Consider the following 22,726-nt stretch of genomic DNA (forward strand, 5'->3'; position numbering starts at 1 on the left):
CTTCACCGAGGCCATGTCCTGGATCCAACAGCAGAGAGTAAACAGCCTTCACACCACAGTCCTCTCTGCTCAACACCTTTGTCTTACACTGTTTTATCCATGCAAGTTTTCCATGACAAACAGCACTGGTGGTTTTTGCAGGCGATTATAATCAAGCACCATTGTAAACATTGCAATGACTTTCATGTGCTTTTTATGGGTTAGTTGATATCAACATCATCAAAAGACTGAAGTATGTTAAAATGCATATCATTTTTAGCCATATCAGCTGGCCGTAACATCAATATTATCTGTCGTTAATAAACGCCAAAATGCTGAAGAATTCAAAATAAATAAATAAATTTATAATTATTATTTTTTTAAATATAGAAATAGGAAAAATATAGAAAATCTAAATATACAGTATTGGTCCGGAAGATTTTCCAATGTTTTTGGAAGAAGTCTCTTCTGCTCATCAAGGCTGCATTAATTCGATCAAAAATACAGTAAAAATTGTGAAATATTATTATAATTTAAAATAACAGTTTTCTATGTGAGTATATAATAAGATGTAATTTATTTCTGTGATCAAAGCTAAATTTACTCCAGTCTTCAGTGTCACATGATCTTCAGAAATCATTCTAATATGATGATTTGCTGCTCGAGAAACATTTCTGATTATTATCAATGTTGAACACAGTTGTGCTGCACAATATTTTTGTGAAAACTGTGATGCTTTTTATTTTCTAGGATTCACAAATTTCAAAAGAACAGCATTTATTTGAAATAGAAATCCTTTGTAACATTATAAATGTCTTTACTGGCACTTTTGACGAATTGAATGCAGTCCTGGTAGTGTGTGAGATGTTGTTGAATATTAAGTTATGTGAAGCAGGGTTTTCAGCCAATGGGATTTCACTGTGGGCGGAGCTACTCGGCTTGAAGTGCCAGAAATAAACATCAGCTTAAAAGCACACAGATAAGAGCTGCTCTGTTCAGTAAGGCCTAGATAAAGACTCAAGGGGAGTGTTTGCCAGGACAGAGAGAGCGAGAGAAAACGAAAGAAAAACTCTGAGCAGATGAACTCGGCGTCCTGCCAAAAACACAGTCCTGTACTGAGAAACCCAAATCAGAGCCGGCAGGCCTCTCTGTTCTGAGCCACTCTTACTGTTTGTCTGTCTGAGTCTCTCCCACCAGTCCTAAAACCCCAGAATTCCTCAGGCTCCCTCCCGCAGGGGTCAATAACACGGCCGACTCCACACTCAGTGCTGTCAGGAGCTCAGAGCTAATGAATCACAGACGTTTGCTGAAGAGCACAGTGACTCTGAGTGGGTCGGAGAAAGACGGAGACAATGTGTGTTTTCCCAGCTAACAGGGAATATTCCCAGAATGCTCTGAAAAGGTTCTCTCAAAGTTATTACCTTGATTGAACCTTCATTTATAATGTTTAAACATCATTCACTGAATGTTTTAGTTTGTCTAATGATTTGAAAAAAAAATTCTAGAACATTGAAAAGTAACATTTCCATAATGTTACCAAAATGATCAAATGTATCACCAGAAAACATATTTAAAACATTTAAAAAACTTCCAGAAATAATGTTTTCAAAGCTAGAAGTATTAAGTACATACAGTATTTATACATCATTCGTGGAATGTTTTTTTTTCCGAAATGTTTTAGTTGGACATTTATTTAATGTTTTTTAAATATTACCACTTGTTTCGGAACATTCCGAGAACATTCAAAAGTAACGTTCCCCTAATGTTTGCATAACCAAAAAACATTTTTTAAATATTTAAAAAGTGTATATTTTGATTGTTCAGAGAACATTAAAAAATAACGTTTGTAATCTAACATATAAATAACGTTCCCATAGCTTTTGCATTGTTCAATTAATGTTTGCATAACCAAAAATGTTTAGAAAACATAACTAAATGTTATCAAAATGTTTGCACAAAAACGGTGTTTATACATTGTTCATGGAATAATTTTAATGTAATGTTGCTGCTTTATTTGGAACATTCAGAGAACATTTAGTAACTTTTGTATAGCATTTTTAAAACATTTAAAGTATTTTGAACATTCAGAAATAACGTTTTTCAAAACTTGTTAGCCCCAAATTGGTATTTATACATGGTTTTCCTGTTTTAGTTGGATGTTTGTCTAAGATTTTTAAAATTCAGATGAGAAAAAGTAACGGAAAATTAATGTAATGCACTACTTTCCAATAAAAAGTAACTAAGTAATGCAATTAGTCACTTTTTTAGGGAGTAATGCAATATTGTAGTGCATTACTTTTAAAAGTAACTTCCCCCACACTGGCTGTGTCCACTGGACCTTTATACCGTGATAAATCCACTGCAAACTAAAACAAAAAACTTCCAGTGCAGCTGGCTTTGTTCATTATAATAGATTTAATGCAACAAAAAAAGCCGAGTTAAGTGTTGCTTGTAGTGCAAGGTCATGTTTTAATCTCTGTGTATGTGTGTGTGTGTGTGTGCAGAGGCTGATAGAGACGTCGTTGTGGGGAGATGATTTTGCGGCTGTCGAGCAGCAGATAACCAATCACAGCATGTTTCACAGCTCCATCCAGAGAAGTACGGAGGTGGATCGAGCGCGAACGGAGCTGGTGAGTTACACACACACACAGACCTTCTCAATGAAACAACAGCGACGTGACCTTTAACACACACACACACACACACACACCTATTACCGGCTGCCATATCAGAGCTGGACTGACTAAATTATGGTCTGATTAATCTCATTTATCTGTGGCAGATTAATAACTGTCCATCTTTTCTAATGTGTTTTATGATGCACCTGGTTTTCTTTTAAGCATATAAAATTTAAGATTAGAGCTTTTAGTGAGATTTATTTCAAGATTAGGTCATATTTCACCTCATAATCTAAAGAAAAAAATAAACAATGATATATATAACTAATAGAAAATATAACAATTTTTTTTGCATATTGACATTGATATATATATATATATTTATATATGTATATGATTGTGTGTGTGTGTTTATGAATGTATGTGTGTATATATTTATATATAAACAAACAATAATAAGAATGAGTTTGTAATGTTTCTTTTTTTAAGAAAATATTTTTATTAATGCATTGAAATAATTTTACAGATTGTATTAATTTGTATTAAATATTTCATATTTAAAAAGAAACAAATAAAACATGATGTTTTACGCGTGTGCCAATTTGCAAAAATTAAACAAAACAAAATATGTCTATTAAAATAATTGTATTGCATTCAATTTTTTTGTGTGATTTCATTTTCTTTGTGTGTAACATTTTATATATATATATATATATAGATGGATAGATACACATTATATAGATAATACTGTATGTTATAGACACTATGCATTATAATATATCTAATGTATATAATGCATCATGGCAGTGTTTGTTGTATGTATTCCCGTTTTTGTTGCTCTAGTTGCGAGGCAAAGACCAAAACACAGAAGGAACCAAATCCTGTCTCAACAAACTGGATCAGGAATGGGACAGTCTACTGGTGAGACCGGTTCAAATCAAACCCAGACTTAAACGTTCGGCTAAAAACATGTGTTGTGCTCTCTTTGAAGTCAAATGTACATCTAGAGGAGCTATTGTTTTAATTTCCCATATGTGTGATTAAAGCATCATGCGTTGATCCTCAGAAAGCCTCGTACCAGCGGAGCGTCCATCTGCAGGACCTGCGTAACATCATCGAGGAGATCTCCGGACATATCATGTGGGTGAACGACCGAGAGGAGGAGGAGCTGGTGTTCGACTGGGGCGACAAAAACATCGACGTCTACATCCCTCAGAAACAGGAGAGCTTCTCAGTAAGACTCGCTCATCTGTGTGTGTGTGAAAACAACACCAAAATGCTGAAATAAATATAAACAAATAAAATAAGCTCAAGAAATTAAAAAGTTTTTTCATGGTTTTAGTTTTAGTTAACGATAATAACCCTGTTTAGGGGTCTCAGCATAAAAAAATCAGCTTTATTCAGACTTTTAAGTTAAAAAATTCAGAAATGCATTTGTATTTAAGATGCATAGCAAGCACTAGCACTGATTGCAATAAAAACATTAGTGTTTTAAAGAATCTGAAGAGTGAATAAACACTGGTAAACAGAGGCATTTCACTAGCTGTTTAATTAACTCACGCATATGCATCCTATAAGACTTACATAAACCTTGCACTGAATGATGCAAATGCACAAATGAACTTAACACACTAGACAGAATTATTGTATTACAGTAGCAAATGCATTGTAATATTATTTCAGGAGATCAGCGTTTTACAAAAATGCAAGTTTAATATATTTTATTTAATTTTGCACTCATTCCTCAACTAAAATGGCTTTTTATTTATGTTTGCATTTTGCCTTGCGAAGCACTTTGAGCTGCATTTTATGAATGAGAAATAAAATATGAAAATAAGTTTTATTATTTTATTTTTGAATTAAATTGACTAAAATGAGTAATTTTACAAGACTAAATATTGAGTAAATTTAAGTTTAATCTAAAGAAGAAAAGTGTTGTGATAATAATGATGAGTATGGTGTATATCTATATTTTTTTTTTTTTTTTTTTTTTTGTTTAATTTTTTTTTTTTTTTTTTATTTATTTTTAATTTTTTTTTTTTTTTTTTATTTTATGCAGTTTATGTGTGTTAAGTTTATGTGGGTTTGTTTGTGTGTAAACAAGGACATGACATGGTGCTGTTTGGTTCGTGTTTGTTTGCTCCCTCTGGTGGACTGTTGATTTAATCATCTGGTGTCACTAAAATCATGTCTTTTGGTTTTGTAGATATTTAAGTGATGATTTTTCCCCAGGTGACTAATTCAGGTTATACAAATGTTGTCGTATCAATGTTTTGAAATGATTCTAAAATGTTGAAAAGTCATGATTAGAATATTATTTAAATGTTGCATAAATGTTTCTTACAACATTCTACAAACTTTATTTTTTTTGCCTAAAATGTAACATCACTTGAATGTTTATTTTTAATATTCTATAAATATTTAAATGTCCAGCTGTTTTTATTGTGATTAAAATGTTATTTAAAAGTTACAAAAATGTTTCTACTTACTAAATTTTTACCCAAAATATGTTATTTGAATGTTTATTTTTAATATTCTATAAAGAATTAAAATGCCTAGTTTCTTGTAATATTTTATTAGCTTTTTCACCCAAAATAATATATTTAACTGTTTATTTTTAATATTCTATAAATATTTAAATGTCCAGTTGTTTTTATTGTGATTATAATGCTATTTAAAAGTTTCTTAGAACATTCTACTAACTTTATTTTTACCAAAACTGTAACGTTATTTGAATGTTTATTTTTTAACATTCTATAAACATTTAAAATGCCCAATTTTCTGGTTGTGGTTATAGCATTACAGAAATGTTCATTACAACATGCGTTTTATTCTATTAGTAATTTTAATTGAAAGTTTATTTTTATTTATTGTTTGTTTTTTATATTGTTTGTTTGTTAATTTTATTATTTTTATTTTTTTTTAAATTTTTTATTTTTTAAAATGTAACATTATTAAATGTTTATTTTTAATATTCTATAAATATTTATTAGAATATTGTTTTTGATGTGACTTATAATTTTATTTAAAAGTTACAAAAATGTTTCTTACAAAATTCTACTAACTTTATTTTATTTTTATTTTTTCACCAAAAATGTTATTTGAATGTTTATTTTTGATATTCTAAGAATGTTAAAATGTCCAGTTTTCTTGTCATGATTAGAATGTTATTTAAATGTTACAAAAAAACATTTCTTAGAATGTTCATAAAGTACAAATAATAACATCACAGAATGTTGTTCTAAGGACATTTTCTCAATGTTATGAGAAGGTATATTGAATACTAAAAAGGTTGTAAGAAGGTTCCCTGTGTTTCAGAAACTCATGAGTGAACTGGAGCAGAAGGAGATTCAACTGAACCTCCTCAAAGCGAAGGTGGACGGCCTGCTGAAAAACAAACACCCGGCGTCTGATAAGATCCAGGTGAGCACGTCTGGTCTCCGAGCGCTCGTGTCTTGTGTTTGCCCGTGTTTCTCACGCGGTCTGATTGTGTTTTTCAGGCTTACATGGAGACGCTGCAGACGCAGTGGAGCTGGCTGCTTCAGATCACCAAATGCATTAACGTCCATCTGAAGGAAAATGCACAATACAGCCAGGTGAGACTGACAGGTGAAGCTTTTCTGATGCATTATGAAATGAGTTTTTATGCATCCTTATGGTCTGTTTTCCACAGTTCTTCAAAGAGGCGGTCGAAATGAACAGCAAACTGCAGAAAGAGCATGACAACATCCGCAAGAACTTCTCCTGCGATAAATCCACAGTTCTACCCAACTTACTGGAGCTGCTGCAGGGCCTGGAGGTGACGCTTCATTCAGGTTTCCACTTTGATTAAATGCTGCTGGAGCGCTGCAGGTTTATAAGCGTGCGTGTGCGTGTGTGTGTGTGTGTGACAGAGAGACCGTGAGCGTTTGACGGAGCAGAGGGAGATGGTGCAACAGCTGGTCCTCAAATCCAAGAGCATCATCAGACTGAAACCCAGAAACCCAGATGAGAAGATCACGGGTCAAAATATCCTCGTGCAGGCGCTGTGTGACTTCAGACAGGACGAGGTGACATTTAAATGCATATACATTTTTATTTTTTATAATAATATAATTGTACATTTTTGTTTTATATATATATATATATATATATATATATATATATATATATATATATATATATATATATATATATATATATATATATATATAGTATTTTTGTAGATACTGTGATGCAATGCAATTCTAAAGTTTGTGAAAGTTTAATCATAAATTGTTTTTTTTTTAAATAATATTACTTAATATTAAATAATAGTATTTGTAGTTTTTATAATTAATTTATAAAATTTATTTATATATATATAAATAACATTTATATATAATAAATGTATTTATTTATAATTAAATACAATTATTAGTTTTATTCTGGAAGGATGCATTAAATTGATTGATAGTGAGTGTAATTTATTTTTTATGTAAAGATTGATTTGTTTCAAATAAATGATGTTCTTTTGAACTTTCTATTCATCTGTGAATCATCTGAAAAATAAAATGTAGTATATTAGAATGATTTCTGAAGATCATGTGACACTGAAGACTGGAGTAATGATGCTGAAAATACAGCTTTGATCACAGGAATAAATTACATTTTAACAGATATTCACAAAGAAAACAGTTATTTTAAATAGTAAAATATTTCAAAATGTTTACTTTATTTTCAATCAAATAAATGCAGCCTTGAAGGGCAGAAGAGTCTTCTTTCAAAAACATAAAACAAATCTCTGTGTAAAATCTTCATTGAATTAATGCAATTAAGTAAGAATGGTTTTACAAACAATATACATTGAAAAAGCCATTCATGTTTCATAAAAGAGTCTCAAGTCTCAAGAAATAAAGTGCTTTGTCACAGTGTGTCTGTTGTCCTGTGCGTCTGTAGAAGACGATCCGTAAGGGCGATGAAGGGATCCTGAAGGATAACTCTGAGCGAACCACGTGGCAGGTGACGGGACCCGGAGGGATGGACATGCTGGTGCCTTCAGTCTGTCTGTTAGTGCCGCCACCCAATCCACTGGCCATCAGCCTGGCCAACAAGTAAGACACACACACACACACACACACACACACACACACACACACTGTCCATATATTGTTGTTAAAGGGATAGTTCACCCAAAAACTTCAGACGAATACAATCGGAGTTATGTGTTTTTCCTCAATAGTCCAAAAGAAGTCCAGTAAAGTGCATCCATCCATCATAAAAAGGGCCTCAAACAGCTCCGGTGGCTGAATAAAGGCCTCCTGTAGAGAATCAATGCGTTTTTGTAAGAAATACTGAAAAAAAAAAAACATTGATTCACTACAGGAGGCCTTTATTCTTATTTAAGAGACACGTGGGGCTCTTTTTATGATGGATAGATGCACTTTACTGGACTTCTTTTGGGCTATTGAGGAAAAACACCCATTCACTGCCATTATAAAGCTTGGAAGAGCCAGGATATTTTTTAATATAAATCTGATTGTATTCATCTGAAAGAAGAAAGTCATATACACCTAGGATGGCTTGAGGGTGAGTAAATCATGGGGTTATTTAAACTTTTGGCTGAACTATCCCTTTAATGTAAGGTAATGATAATTACTAGGGCTGTCACGGGATACTCAATTAAATTTGAGTACTTGACTGTAAAAAAAATCCTTGATTGCATTTTGCCTGTGTCGAAAAACTGGCAAAATACCGGAAGTGGGGAATTCCACAGCATTATAAGACCATTTTTTAAGGCTGCACGAAAAATTATAACCATTTAAAAGTCATAATAAATCATACTGCTTCTGTGAATTCATAAAGGCTGCGGTTCAGTGAAATAAACACATGCGTTGTGGGTTTAATCTGCGCTTTATGTGTGAGTTACGTTCACAGTAAACGCTGCTCCACACAAACAGTCAATGTGCACCATTCTATCAGATTTATAAGGGAAATCATTTATAAACCTACGCCAACACAGAAGAATACATCAGTATCTGTCTAAATATGCCAACTGTGCATAACAACTTCAAAGTTTAAAGCCTCGCTCTGAGTTTGCATGTTTTGATGTCCACATGATCTTGTTCAAGAAATTAGTTTAGCATCTCTATTATAAAGAAGTGGACGCCCTCTGCAGGCATTTGATATAATACAAAATGTGCTTTAGTTATGATTATATTGTTTTATTACATAATATATTTTAACTGTTTTGTTCAATAAAGCCATATGATTACTTGTTTTTTTTTTTTTTTTTTTTTTTTTTTTTTTACCAATTATGATTGCCTCATTGCTATTATATATGTTACAGTACAGGTCAAAAGTTTGGAAAACATTACTACTTTTTTTAATGGTTTTTTGAAAGAAGTCTCTTCTGCTCATCAAGCCTCTGCATTTATTTGATCAAAAATACAGAAAAAAACAGTAATATTGTGAAATATTATTACAACTAAAATAATAGTTTTCTATTTGAATCTACTTAAAAAAAATTATTTATTCCTGTGATGCAAAGCTGAATTTTCAGCATCATTACTCCAGCCTTCAGTGTCACATGGTAACATCCAGTCTATCACATGATCATTTAGAAATCATTCTAATATTCTGATTTTATTATGAGGTGTTTGAAAAACAGTTCTGCTGTCTAATATATTTGATGAATAAAAGTGTATTAAAAAGAACTGCATTTATTCAAATAAAAAAAAATTCTAATAATATATGTTCTAATAATATATTTTCTTTACTATCACTTTTTATCAATTTAACAAATCCTTTGCTGAATAAAAAGTATTGATTTTATTTAAAAAAAAGAAAAGAAAAAAAAAATACTGACCCCAAATTACTGACCAGTAGTGTATATTGTTATTACAAAATATTTATATTTTAAAAATATAGCTTTTTTTTTTTTTTTACTTTTTATTCATCAAAGTATCCTAAAAAGTATCACATGTTCTGAAAAAAATATTAAGCAGCAGAACTGTTTCCAACTTTAATAAATGAATCATCATATTAGAATGATGTTTCTAAAGGATCATGTGATAATGATCCTAAAAATTCAGCTTTGCATCACAGAAATAAATGATAATTTAAAGTATAATACATTTAAAAACAATTATTTTAAATTGTAATAATATTTCACAATATTACTGTTTTTTTCTGTATTTTTGATCAAATAAATGCAGGCTTGATGAGCAGAAAAATACTTCTTTCAAAAACATTTTAAAAATAGTAATGTTTCCAAACTTTTGACCTGTACTGTTTTTTATGTATTTTTAGTGTATTTTTTTATTGTTTTTATTGCCACCAAAAAAAAAAAAAAAATCAGATTAATCAACTGATTAGTCAATTATCGAAATAATTGTTAATGACAGATATTATAGTTACTATGGTGTATCTTTTTTTTTTTTTTTTTTTACATGTTTTAGACATGATTTAGTTCCTTTTTTACTGTTTTACTGTGTTTGTGTTTGACGGCAGGAACTCTCAGTTTTACGAGGCCATTCTGTCTGTGTGGAATCAGCTGTACATCAACGTCAAGAGTATGATCTCATGGCAGTACTGTCTGCTGGACATCAACCGCATCAGTTCACTCACCATCAACATGGTAATTAAAAACAAATAATTGTGTAAAAATTGTGAAATATTATTACTATGTAGAATAAATGATTTCTATGGGAATATCTGTTAAACTGTAATTTATTTCTGTGATGTGCAGCTGTATTTTCAGCATCATTATTCCAGTCTTCAGTGTCACATGATCTTCAGAAATCATTCTAATATGCTGATTTGCCACTCAAGAAAATGTTTTTATTATTATAAATGCTGAAAACAGTTAATATTTGTGTGGAAACCATAATGCATTTTATTTTTAATAGTTCACAAATGAACAGAAAGTAAAAAAAGTGTTTGTTTTTTTCAAATAGGAGTCTTTATAAATGCCTTTACTGTCAATTTAATGCTTCCTGAATGACTAAAAGCACTAATATTTTTTATTTTTTATTTTTTGTAGCAGTGAATTAAATCTACATATAATTAATTCTACGCATGTTAGACACGTTACTCTTGTTGCACACAGAATATGCATTAGTATATTTGTTCATTTAGCAAAACAAATGACGTTTGGTTGCAATGCATTAAAACTGACAGGCGTTTTGTCTTTGTTTGTGTGCAGCTTTCCAAAATGAGTCCGGAGGAGTGCAGCAGCATCATCGGAAGTTTAGAGATGCACTTCCAGGAGTTCAAGAAACACTCGCAGGGTTCAGATCTGCTCGCGTCCGAAGACCACAAACACATGGAGAGCCAGTTCACAGGAGCCCAGCAGCGCTACAGCAAGCTGATGGGGGATCTGCCTGCGTACGGTCAGTGTGCATCACGAGGCACTTACGACAAAAATTAACTCTAAGATGCATTTCTTGAGAAGGAAAATGACTTAAGATATTAAATCTTGTTTTCTGGAAAATTAAGCGAGTTTATGCTTAAACAAAGAAAAAATATCTGTAAGGGGTCAGAAAAATAATCTTTGAATTAAGTTGTAAGCATACACTCACTTAATTTTGATCAGTTTTTCAGAAAACAAGGCTTAATAATAGTCATGTTAGTTTTCAAGTAAATGTGTGTGTTTTTAAATAATGTTTAGATATTTATAATGGAAATCTAGTCAAAAATACTGAGTAAGAGAATAAATTTTTTGCTGTGTATGCACTGATTCACAACAAATTGCAGAATTCAGGGGTCGAGAGACATGTTTTAACTCCTAAAACTTAAGATATTAATATTAATATCTATTAATATTTGGTTTTCCAGTAAAATTTCTAAACATCTTTAAAACAAGACACATTTATTGCTATAGTGTTTAAGTAAGATATTAAGACTTGTTTTAATAAAATATATCTTGAATTACATTTATTTTTCTTTTCCAACCAACATTTGTTGTTGTTGTTTTAAGCATAAATCTTGCAAAAAAGTATTGATTTTTTTTTTTTTTTTATATAGATTTATTTATATTTATATTACTGGTTAAAATAATAATTATGTTTTTATTTCTTATCAAGGCTGCATTTAATTGATCAAAATATTTTTATATAATATTTTATATAAATATTATATAATATAATAATGGTATTATTTAATATATATATTTTTTTATTAGTAGATCATATAAATATTATTTTTGTGGAAACCATGATACACTGACATTCAAAAGTTTGTGAAAAATATTTTTTAAAAGAAATGAATACATCTATTCATTAATATTAATATCTCTGATATCTCAATCTTGTTTTCCAGTAAAATATCTAAACATCCTTAAAACAAGACCATTTTGAATTTAAATAGTGAGGTTTATGCTATTAAAAAAACAAGTATTAATATCTTGCAATTTTGCTTCTTAAGTACATTTATGTGTATATATTTCTGGGAAATAAGGCAAAAAATCCTGATAAGTTTTGTTTTTTTTAAGAATTAAAAAAAAAATGTTACATTAATTTTTTTTAAAGACCTCAAGAAAACCAGAAGTGATCTTAATGCTAAGATCTTGTTTTCCAGTAAAATATCTAAACATCCTTAAAGCAAGACAAATTTACTGATAAGCAGAACTGTGCAAGTAAGATATTAAGACTTGTTTTCATAAAATATATCTTAAATTAGGTTTATTTTTCATGTTGGTTAAAGAATAAATGTAGAAAAAATTTGTGAGGTTTATGCTATAAAGAAACATTTAAATAAAACGTTTTTCCCCCCCTTATTATATTAATATGCAATTTTGCTTCTCAAATACATTTATCGTTTAAATAAATAAAGCAAAATAATTAATAATAATATAAATAATATGAATAATAAATAATAACAATTCAGAAAAATGTAAATATTATGTATATATATATATATATATATATATAGATATATATATATATATATAATATCTATATATATTATATAATATATATGTGTGTGTGTGTGTGTGTGTATGTATTTTAAAAGACTTCAAGAACACCAGAAGTCATTTGTTTACACCCAAAAATCAAGTTTACAAATTTTTTCAAACCTGTGTGAGTTTCTTTCTTCTGTTGAGCATAAAAATATATTTTGAAGAATGTTGGTAACGGAACAGTTGCTGGTAGCCATTGACTTCCATAGTATGGAAAAAACACTAAGGAAGTCAATGGGTACCGTCAACTGATTTTTGGGTGAACTGTCCCTTTAAGTGCAGTTAACGCCACACTATAAAGAATGTTTAGATATTTGTAATGGGAAACAGAAATAATGAAGATCTGCTGTTTAAGGTTCTGAATGTGTTGTGTGTGTCGCAGCGGCTCGAGGGGAGGGCTCTGAATACGCGGCGGCGGTGAGCGTCAGGCTGCTGAACGAGCTCGGCGCGCTCCGACTCAAGCTGGACGCCGCAGAATCATCCCTCGTCACGTTCCTGTACATCCCGTTAGGAGAGGACGCGCCGGAGGAGTGCGGGCGGCCCATCGCCAGCACACAGGTGACCAGCGCGCCTCACGGCCTCAGCTCAGAGTCTCGGCCCCCGAGAGCCGCCGGTTTAACACTGAGCCGTTTGTGTGCAGGTCTTTCAGAAGGACGTGCAGACGCTGAAGGCCGAGTTTCTGAGCCTGAGAGACAGCATTCAGACCGAGCTCAAAGACGCCACGGACAGCGATAAAGCCAGATACCTGCGCGCACAGCTGGACCTCATTAACCAGAGACTAGTTCACCTGGAGAACTACACGACTGCACACCTGCAGAGGTGCACCGTACAAAAAACACAGCCATAAAAGCTGGATTTATTTCATGGGAATGATTTAAAACTGTTCACAAGTTTGTGGTCGGGTTTAATGAAGAAGACTCTTATGTTTACCAAGGCTGCGTTTATTTGATCAGAAATACAGTAATATTGTGAAATATTATAATTACAATTTCAAATAAGAGTTTTCTATTTGAATGTATTTTTATATATTATAATATTATGACAATTTCAAATAAGCTTTCAATTTGAATGTTTTTATGTTTATTATAATTGCAATTTTTAAAACTTTGTATTTGAATATATATTTTATTTATTATAATTATATATTATAATTTCAAATAATTTTTCTAGTTTGATGTCATTTGTTATATTTACTATAATATAATTACAATTTCAAATAACATTTTTCTATTTTTATTTATTATAATATAATTACAATTTCAAATAAACATTTTTTTCTATTTTTATTTATTTATTAGAATATAATTACAATTTCAAATAACTTTGTATCTGAATATATATATATATATATATATATATATAAATTTATTTATTTATAATTATAAAATAGAATATGATTATATATTAGAATATTAAAATTACAATTACAAATAACTGTTCTATTTGAATATATACTTTTATATATTAGTATCATTAGATTTATATATTATAATATTAATAACAATTTTAAAATTACTTTTCTATTTTAATATATTTTTATATATTATAATTTATATTATTTAATTATATATTATTAGTATATTATTATAATATTATATAAGTTATAATCTATTATGTAATATATATTATTAATATATTGTATAATATATATTATAATCATATATATTATAATTAAATTACAATTTAAAATAACTGTTTTCTATTTGAATATACTATTATTATCATTAAAATAATTTTAATTTAATATAACTGTTGAAAATAATGCATCCTTGCTGAATAAAAGTATTACTTTCTTTAAAAAAAAAAAAATCTTACTGGCCTCAAATTTATGAACAGTAATCCCATTTAAATTATTTGTGTTATATATTACATAATTAGGTTTTATAATCCAATGAATGAAATACTTAACAAATGATTAAATTATTATATATATATATATATATATATATATATATATATATATATATATATATATATATATATATATATATATATATACACACACACATACACATAATTTTTTTTCTCTTCATATCAAATGTCTGATATCAGTGTAAAAACATTCATATCATTAAACAATTCATTTCAATACACTATGAATGTAATTATATGGGATGTATCAGATAAAATATCAGCTGTTGTAAAATATGGCAATTAAATATTAGAATTAATATCAAAATAATTTGCAGCCGTCCTCAGGGTTCCTGACTCGTTCTTTGTGTTTCAGGCTGAATTCACTGAAACTGCTGCTGAAAGATCTGCTGAAAGTTGAAGATGTGGTGAAGGTTTATGAAGCTCGACTGACAGAGAAAGAGACGGCGTCGCTCGACCCCGACGAGGTGCAGAAATACCAGAAAGTGCTTCAGGTGATTATTACCCAACTTTAATTGCATTCATATATGTGTGTGTGTATGTGTTTAAATCAAGAAAACCAGAACATGTTATTAGCATACAGTAGAGCCCTTACTGTAAATGCAGTTAACTACAATAAAATCAAATATCTAATGCAGTTTTTCTTCTTAGTTGCATTTGTGCTGTTTTAAGGATGTTCCTGGAACACAAGGCAAAAAATCATGATAATAATATTTATTGTAATAAAAAATATTTAAATTATTTATTATATAAATATTTATATATTATAAAAAAATCTACATTTATTATTATTTTTTAACTTAAGAAAATCATTTTTTTATTTTATTAATTTATTTTATATATTTAAAATGATTAAATTATTATTATTTTTAATTTTCAATTTGCAGTCCTTAAGTGTCTTTAACTCTAAAATAAAAGCAAATATCTTATAATATATTAAATTATATTTTACTTCTCAAGTACATAGTTATTTTTAAGAAAAAAGAAAGAAAAGAACAAAAAACAGAATTAAACTCAGGATATTTTCCCTTAAAGGAAATATCATGCAATTTTGCTTCCCAGGTACATTTATATTGTTTTTAGGATATTTCTCAAAAACAAGGAAACAAATTCTGATAATATATATTTTTAATTATTTAAATGATTTATTATAGAATTCTTTTTTTCTTTTTAATTTTTTTATTTTATTTTATATATTTAAAATGATTCATTTTTTTTAATCAAGAAAGTTAATATATAATATATATATAATATAATATATAAATATATGCAATTTTTGCTTTTCAAATTTATTTAAGTTATTTTAAGGATTTTTAGATGTTTCTGGAAATCAAGGCAAAAAATTCTGAAAGTATTTTTAATAATATATAATTATAAAAATTTTAATTATTTTTATATCTTTAATTATTTGTGAATTATAGAGTATGCGCAGCGATTTGGAGCAGAAGCAGGATTTGCTGAATTCACTGGTGGCTCGTTTCAATAAAGTCCAACAGGACAACGAACAGACGGATCAGGGCCGTTACAAGTGCATCATCAACCTCTCCCAGTACGCCGAGCACTTCAACCAGCTGTCAGACCGCTGGAAACGCACCCAGATACAGATCAACAACAGGTCAGATCCTCCTTCCCTAACATAGCATCTGGCTTTCCAGCTATAGGCCTAATCGAGTGCACTAATGAGGCTGTGTACTCAGGCTGGACGATCTGGATGCTTTCCTGCCGCATCTGCAGCGATACATGCAGTCCAGTTCTCGTCTCAGCGGCTGGATCGACGAAACCCAGCGGCAGATCGATTCTCAACATCTCGTCAAGACGGAGGACTTCGCAGTTTACACACAAATGCTCAACCAACAGAAAGTGAGTCTGGAAAGCATGCATTTGAGAGGCACTAAAACAATCACAGAAGCACTGAAGTGCACTGAAGTTTGAGTAGACTTTTATAATGCTGTTTTCTCATGTGTGCAGGCATTAAACTCTGATATAAAGGCGAAGCGAGAGCTGCTGGAGACGGTGCAGAAAGACGGAGAAACCTGCATGAATGCTATCAAGGTATTCAACTTACAGTTTCAGGACCAATGATGACTTCTATAGTAATTAAAACATCAAATGATAATAATTTGTGTCGTTTCTGTTTCTGACATGACTTTTTGGCTTATGCAACACTTATAAAACACTTTACAATAAGGTTTCATTTGTTCAAATACTTCTGAAGCATTCATTAATTTTAGTTCATGTTCATTCACATTAACAGTTAACATTTGCTACATAATACATTATTAAAATCAAAAGTTGTGTCTCTTAATATTATTTAACCTCTTAACTTTATTAATACTATTTAATTGACCTAACATGAACTAACCAGTTAACCAGGGTTATTATAGTTATATAAGACTGAAACTGGAACTAAAATTAAAACCATTAAAAAACATTTTGGTTACTTGAAATAAAATGAAAGTTACCTGAAAAGAAATCTATATAAAAAAAGCTTTATTAATAAATTTTTTTAAGCTGGTTGCAACATTTTTCATTTAAATTGATTAACTTGATGCACTAAAATATCAAAACTGAAATAAAAATTAATATAACTATATGGATATAAATAAAAGCTATTAAAAATGACAAAAACAACAAAATTCCTCAAATAAAAATGGAAAATGGAAACAACGGATTCAGATATCAACGACATAAACAATATCACTGACATTAACAAAGATTATTAAATACTGTAATAAATGTATTGCTCGTTGTTAGTTAATGCATTAACTTATGCCAACTAATGGGAACTTATTGCAAAGTGTTAAGATAATTATTGCAAAACTCGATTGTAATATATAAACTACATGATTACCCAGCTCTGATCTGCTGAATGCGATTATAAGGCATGAAGATATTATTAATATTAACATGTGGCCATGTGAAATACATATTTAGTCATTGTTTTAGGCTACTGCTGTAGCTTGCAGCCCTACTAAAATCTAATGTCTGATCTGACAGCATTTATTAATAACGTGAGCTGTGTCTCTGTAGAACTATGAGCTTGAGTTGGCAACTTACAGCGCTGGACTGGAAACTTTGCTCAACATCCCCATCAGGAGGACTGTGCTGCAGTCACCATCTTCCAGCATTTCAGAGGAGGTATACCTACAAACACACGCTTTCCCAGCGCCTCTGTTCTTGCAATGTTGCTTTATTATAACATTATATTTTTTGTGCTCATCTTTGTCCCCCAGGTCTCTTCTCTAAATGCGCACTACTTAGAATTGCTCACCCGTTCAAACGATTACTACAAACTTCTTATGGCTTCCCAGAAGAACATGGAAGAACTGAAGGTATATAAACACACTTCGGTTTTGATGAAATTAAGAAGTTAAGACAGTATTAGTGTCATTTTACAGTGATACTATCATTTTTCCCCCTTTTTTACAGTGAAATATTACAATAGTAATATCTTATTTTGTTTAATATTTATTATTATTTTATTTTTTATTTTTATATAATCATATTCACTGCTGGGTAGAAGCTGATTATATGTAATCTGGTACTCATATAACAAAAATTAAGTACATTACTTTTTTAAATACTTGTAATCAGATTACAGTTACTTTTTTATGATAACATAATTACATATAACAAATTAAATACTTTTTTAGGAAGTGTTTTATTTTGATTGTTGTTATTTTAAAACATTTATTTTAATTATTTAATTAATTATTAGGTTTTCATTAAACTCACAAACCGCCTGAATTTCCTTCATGAACACCAGTTTAAGAAACTTTGTGTAATTTGGAATCAGTAATGGACTACAATTTGTAAGTAATCTACCCAGCTCTGGTCGTATAAATATATATCTCACAAAGTTTTTGGCCAAATTGTGCAGCTGAGCATTTTTTTAATTGCACAATTAGACCCCCCCCCCCCCCCCCCAAAAAAAAAAAAAAATCGTGAAATGCACAGTGAACGCACTTCAAAAGATTTGAAATGAACAATTCTAGTGTCTTTAAATGGTTTTAGAACTCAAATCAACAGACAATTTTGCCAAATGTCAGCGTAAGGTTTCATAATGCCAGGTTTTATTCTAAAGGGACATACCTGGTAAATACAACACAACATAACACAAAATAATGAATTTTAAAATGTGTTTTTTGCAGATGCGGAATACCAGGATTGAGCTTCTCGAGGAGGAACTTGAGCAGCTGAGAGATGCCGTTAAGGATCACGCTTCCACGAATGCATCTTTGCAGGAGGCTCTTCTGAAATATCAGCAGGAGCTGAATGAATCGCAAACACACCTGCTATCTCTGGAAGAAGTGAAGAGGACTGAGACTTTAAAGTGGCATTGGGTGCATGGGGACAGAGTGGAGTCTTGAATCATTCGCCTTCAAGAGCTAACGGACGAAGTACGTCGCCTCAAACTACAGTTGGACGATATGGAGAGGAAGAAAAAAGTTGTGGAAGAGCGCTACATGTTTTTGCAGGAAGAACACGATGAAACCATGCGCAAGAAACTCAAGGAACTGGAGACGGCCAGCTGGGCCAAGATGGAGCTGGAAAAGACGGTGTCTGACAGGACCCAAGAGCTGGAGCGTCTGCGAAGGGAGTTGGAAGATGAGGCTCGGCAATTCAAGGAGGCACAGGCAGAACTGGCAAAGGTAAGGCAAGAGCACAACACAGAGATACGAGAGGTGAAACAGACCTACGAGTCTCAAATCCTCGTTACGCAGACCAGCATGCAGAAGCTTTCGCAGCAAAAGGAAAGTGATGCTGCTTCCATGAGTCTGGAATTTGAAAGATTAGAGGGAGAATCTAGGGAGTTGAAGGAGCAGCTGCAAAGCCTTCGTATCTCCCTCGGCCAGGAGGAGGCCCAGAGGAAGCACCTGGAAGAGGAGGTTCAGAGACTTGGCGCTGTAAGTACAGAGGAAGACCGAAAGAGGCGTGAGCTGGAATCTCAAGTCCAGTTGTTGCTTAGCCAGATGCATAAAGCAGAAAACAAAACGAGAGAGGTAGAGGAGAGCTTCAGTAAGTCACTGCAAGAAAAGAGTAGTGAGATCAGCCGTCTCATAAGCTCTCTAGAGGAGGAGCAACGCTTGAAAAGATCTTTAGAGGCCAAGACCAGGCGAGGCTGGGGGGGGGGAGGGGACGGAGCAAGACCAGGCGACTGGAGGAGGAGTTGGCCGACCTCAAAACTAAGAATGAAAACTGTTATGTATCTTCTCACCAGGAGCTGAGCCTCATCCGGGTGGAGTTGGAGGCCTATGCTCTTGAGAAGGGCCGGTCTGAGAATATTGCTTGCGTGCATACAAGCATTCCATTAGATAGATGATGGGTTAGAAGCGGCTGGAAAGTGAGTTGGAGAAGCAGCGGCAAATGGTGGAAGAGGAGGCAAGCAAGCGCAGGAGAACGGAGGCGCAGCTTGAAAAGAGTAGCCAGGCCATGAGGGAGTACACCACTACGATCACCACATTACGCAAGAGCCAGGAAGAAACCAATCTTGAGGCCAAACATGCGGATGAAGAATGCAAGCAGCTGAAGGAGGCCCTAGACCGTGCCTTAAAGGAGCACAAAGTGTCTTCTCAGAGCCTGGCTGCCTTGAAAGCCGAGATGAACACTCTGAAACTACAGCTGACGCAGGAGCAGGGGCGCGTCCAAGACTCCAACCAGCGCTACGAGGCCCTTCATCGCAGCATGGAGGAGAAGACTTGTGCATTAAACATTAGCACTGCTGAAACTGAGCGTCTGCAAAGGCACAACGAAACTCTTTCCAAAGATCACCTCCGCCTGGAGGAGGAGTTACACTCTGTGCGTCTAGAATATGATGAACTGCTCAAGAACAACAAGCGTGGAGAACGGGAAATGACTGAGCAAATCGCAGCTTTGCAGAAACAGCTCGAGTCCAGTCAGCGTGCCGGTGCAGAGCATGACAGGCTTATGCGACAGCTCTCACGAGAGAGAGACAAACTGCAAGTGGAGATAGAAAATGTGCAAAAACAAGCCAGAGAGGTACTAGGATAACTAGAAACTAGAGATCTCTAGTTCCATTGTTGAGATGCGTAGATTTAGTTAGCTGCATGCATCTCTCTCTCACGCTTCATGCTGTAAATTGTCACTGTCTTGACATGCAAAATATGTCCCTATAACAATCTGCCATATTTTTGCATGTCTTAATGTGCATGTTCAACCTATTTCCGCACCACACCCTGCAGTTTGCATCTTAATACACGCCTCTGTGATTTGTCCTTGGCAAGCTTCCACGCTACGTGCTTGTTTTGCGCAACAGCATCCATTGCATACATGATAAACCACATTCAAGTCATATCAATGTAACCTCTATTGTTTGTGGCACCCTCTGTGATTTCGATCCTTTAGAACAGGCGTAGCAAACCCTGCTCCTGGTGGGCTACTGTGGTGCAGAGTTTAGCTCCTACCCTAATCAAAGACTCCCACACCAGCTAATCAAAGTGTTCAGGATTACTTGAAAGTAACAAGAAAGTGTGTTGGAGCGGGGTTGGAACTAAACCTCCAGGAAGTTAATCCTCCAAGACCAGGGTTGGCTACCTCTGCTTTAGAAGTTAAGCCATGTAGTTGGCTTGAAAACCAATCAGTTCTGTTTTGTAATTGTCAATGAATGATAAATCATTTTCATACAAAACAAATCAATGTCCTATCTGAAAAGTCATATACAGAATTATCATCTTAAATACTGTAAAGTATGTTTTATATTATAAAACAATAATTTTCTCTTTTGCCCTTTTGTTGCAGACTTCCTCTGTGATCCAAACATCCCAATATCAGTACAACAGCCTGCAGCAAGAGCGGGATGACCTCCTCAAGAAAATGGCTGCAATGGAACAGGATATGATGCGCTTGAAAAAGCTGGAAGACGAACTAGCCCGTATCAAACTCTCAATGGAATCGGAACTGCGACTCAAATCACAGCTTCAGGAGGACAATGAGAGGATCAAGAAGGAGTTTGCCCAATGGAAGACCAAATGTGCAACTCATGAGGAGCAAATTCAAAAACACAACTCCGAGCGCTCTGGCCTGGAGATCCAATTTAATTCTGTCAAGTCTGAGATGGAGAGGCTGAGCACGCAACTGAAGGAGACTGAAGAACGCTACAGGCTTCTCTTGCAGAACATGGAACGAGACAGGGCAGAGATGCAGGCGCTTCAAGACTCACAGCAGAAAGAGTTGCTGAGACTGCAGTGGAAACCAGATGGCGCTACCAAATACACTCAGACAGACCTAACAGATCCCTCCTCACTTGTCTTTGAAGGTGTCCGCAAGAAGGTCACAGCGCAGCAGCTGCATGACTGTGGTGTGATTGACAAGGTGACATTTGAGCAGTTGATGAAGGGCCAGCGGACTGTCGAGGATGTATCTGTTGATATCAGGCTCAATCTTAAAGGCACTGGAGCCATTTCGGGGCAAGGCAGCAGGACCTAAGGACAAAATGACCTTCACCGAGGCCAAAAAAACAAAAGTTGACTTTTCAGACGTCCCGAGTGGAAACAACATGTTGCTGGAAGCTCAGGCTGCACACAGGGTACCTTATGGATCCCAGAGCTAATTTCTTTGCCCCCCCCTGCGGATGATCCTGTTGACGGCGGAGGCTTGTCTGAATGGACTTGTGGATGAAGCTGACAAGAAAAAGACTGTTGACTGCAGAGGCTGCCTGCGTGGGTTCAGGGATCCCAAAACTGGGAAAACTCTTGCCAGTTTGCCAAGCCATGAAGAAAGGAATAGTTAACCAAGAAACAGCTCTGCGTCTCCTGCAGGCACAAGAGGCGAGCAGCAGGAGGCATCCTTGATCCCATCCTTAGCATCTATCTTTCCAAAGATACCGCCATGGACCGTGACCTTGTTGATGAGGATCTTTATCAAGCTCTAAATGCCAGACCAGAGTGCTATATTGATCCCGACAATGGACTACGTGCCAGCTACGTTACCCTCAAGAAGCGATGCAAGGCTGACCTCAGTACTAGCTTGCTCCTGCTTCCGGCTCCAGAGAAACCCATGACTGTACAGGGGCTGCGGCACGAAGTTAACGTGTCAGATCTGGTGGATGCAAAATTGCTGCAACCTTCGGATGTAGATAATTTGAGAGAAGGCAAGATTACCAGCCATGATATTGAACACAGGCTCCGGGCTTATCTCCGAGGGTCAACCTGCATTGCTGGGATTTTATGATTGAGGCACCAACGGACTGTAGGCCTTGCCCACTCTTACCCAGGTCCATGAAGGAAGGGCTTCTGACGGAGGCAAGGCACTACCTAATGGAGCTTCTGGATTTGAGCCCAGGCTGCCTCCAGGATTCATGATTGATCCATAGTCCACA

General features: G+C 33.5%; 1 pseudogene; it reads left to right on the forward strand.

The window, feature by feature from the left end:
- Positions 1-22,726, forward strand: part of LOC109093742 — a 30,093-nt pseudogene that overhangs the window by 5,539 nt on the left and 1,828 nt on the right.

The sequence above is a fragment of the Cyprinus carpio genome, chromosome A20 (assembly GCF_018340385.1).
Source record: "Cyprinus carpio isolate SPL01 chromosome A20, ASM1834038v1, whole genome shotgun sequence".
In the NCBI taxonomy this organism is placed as follows: domain Eukaryota; kingdom Metazoa; phylum Chordata; class Actinopteri; order Cypriniformes; family Cyprinidae; genus Cyprinus; species Cyprinus carpio.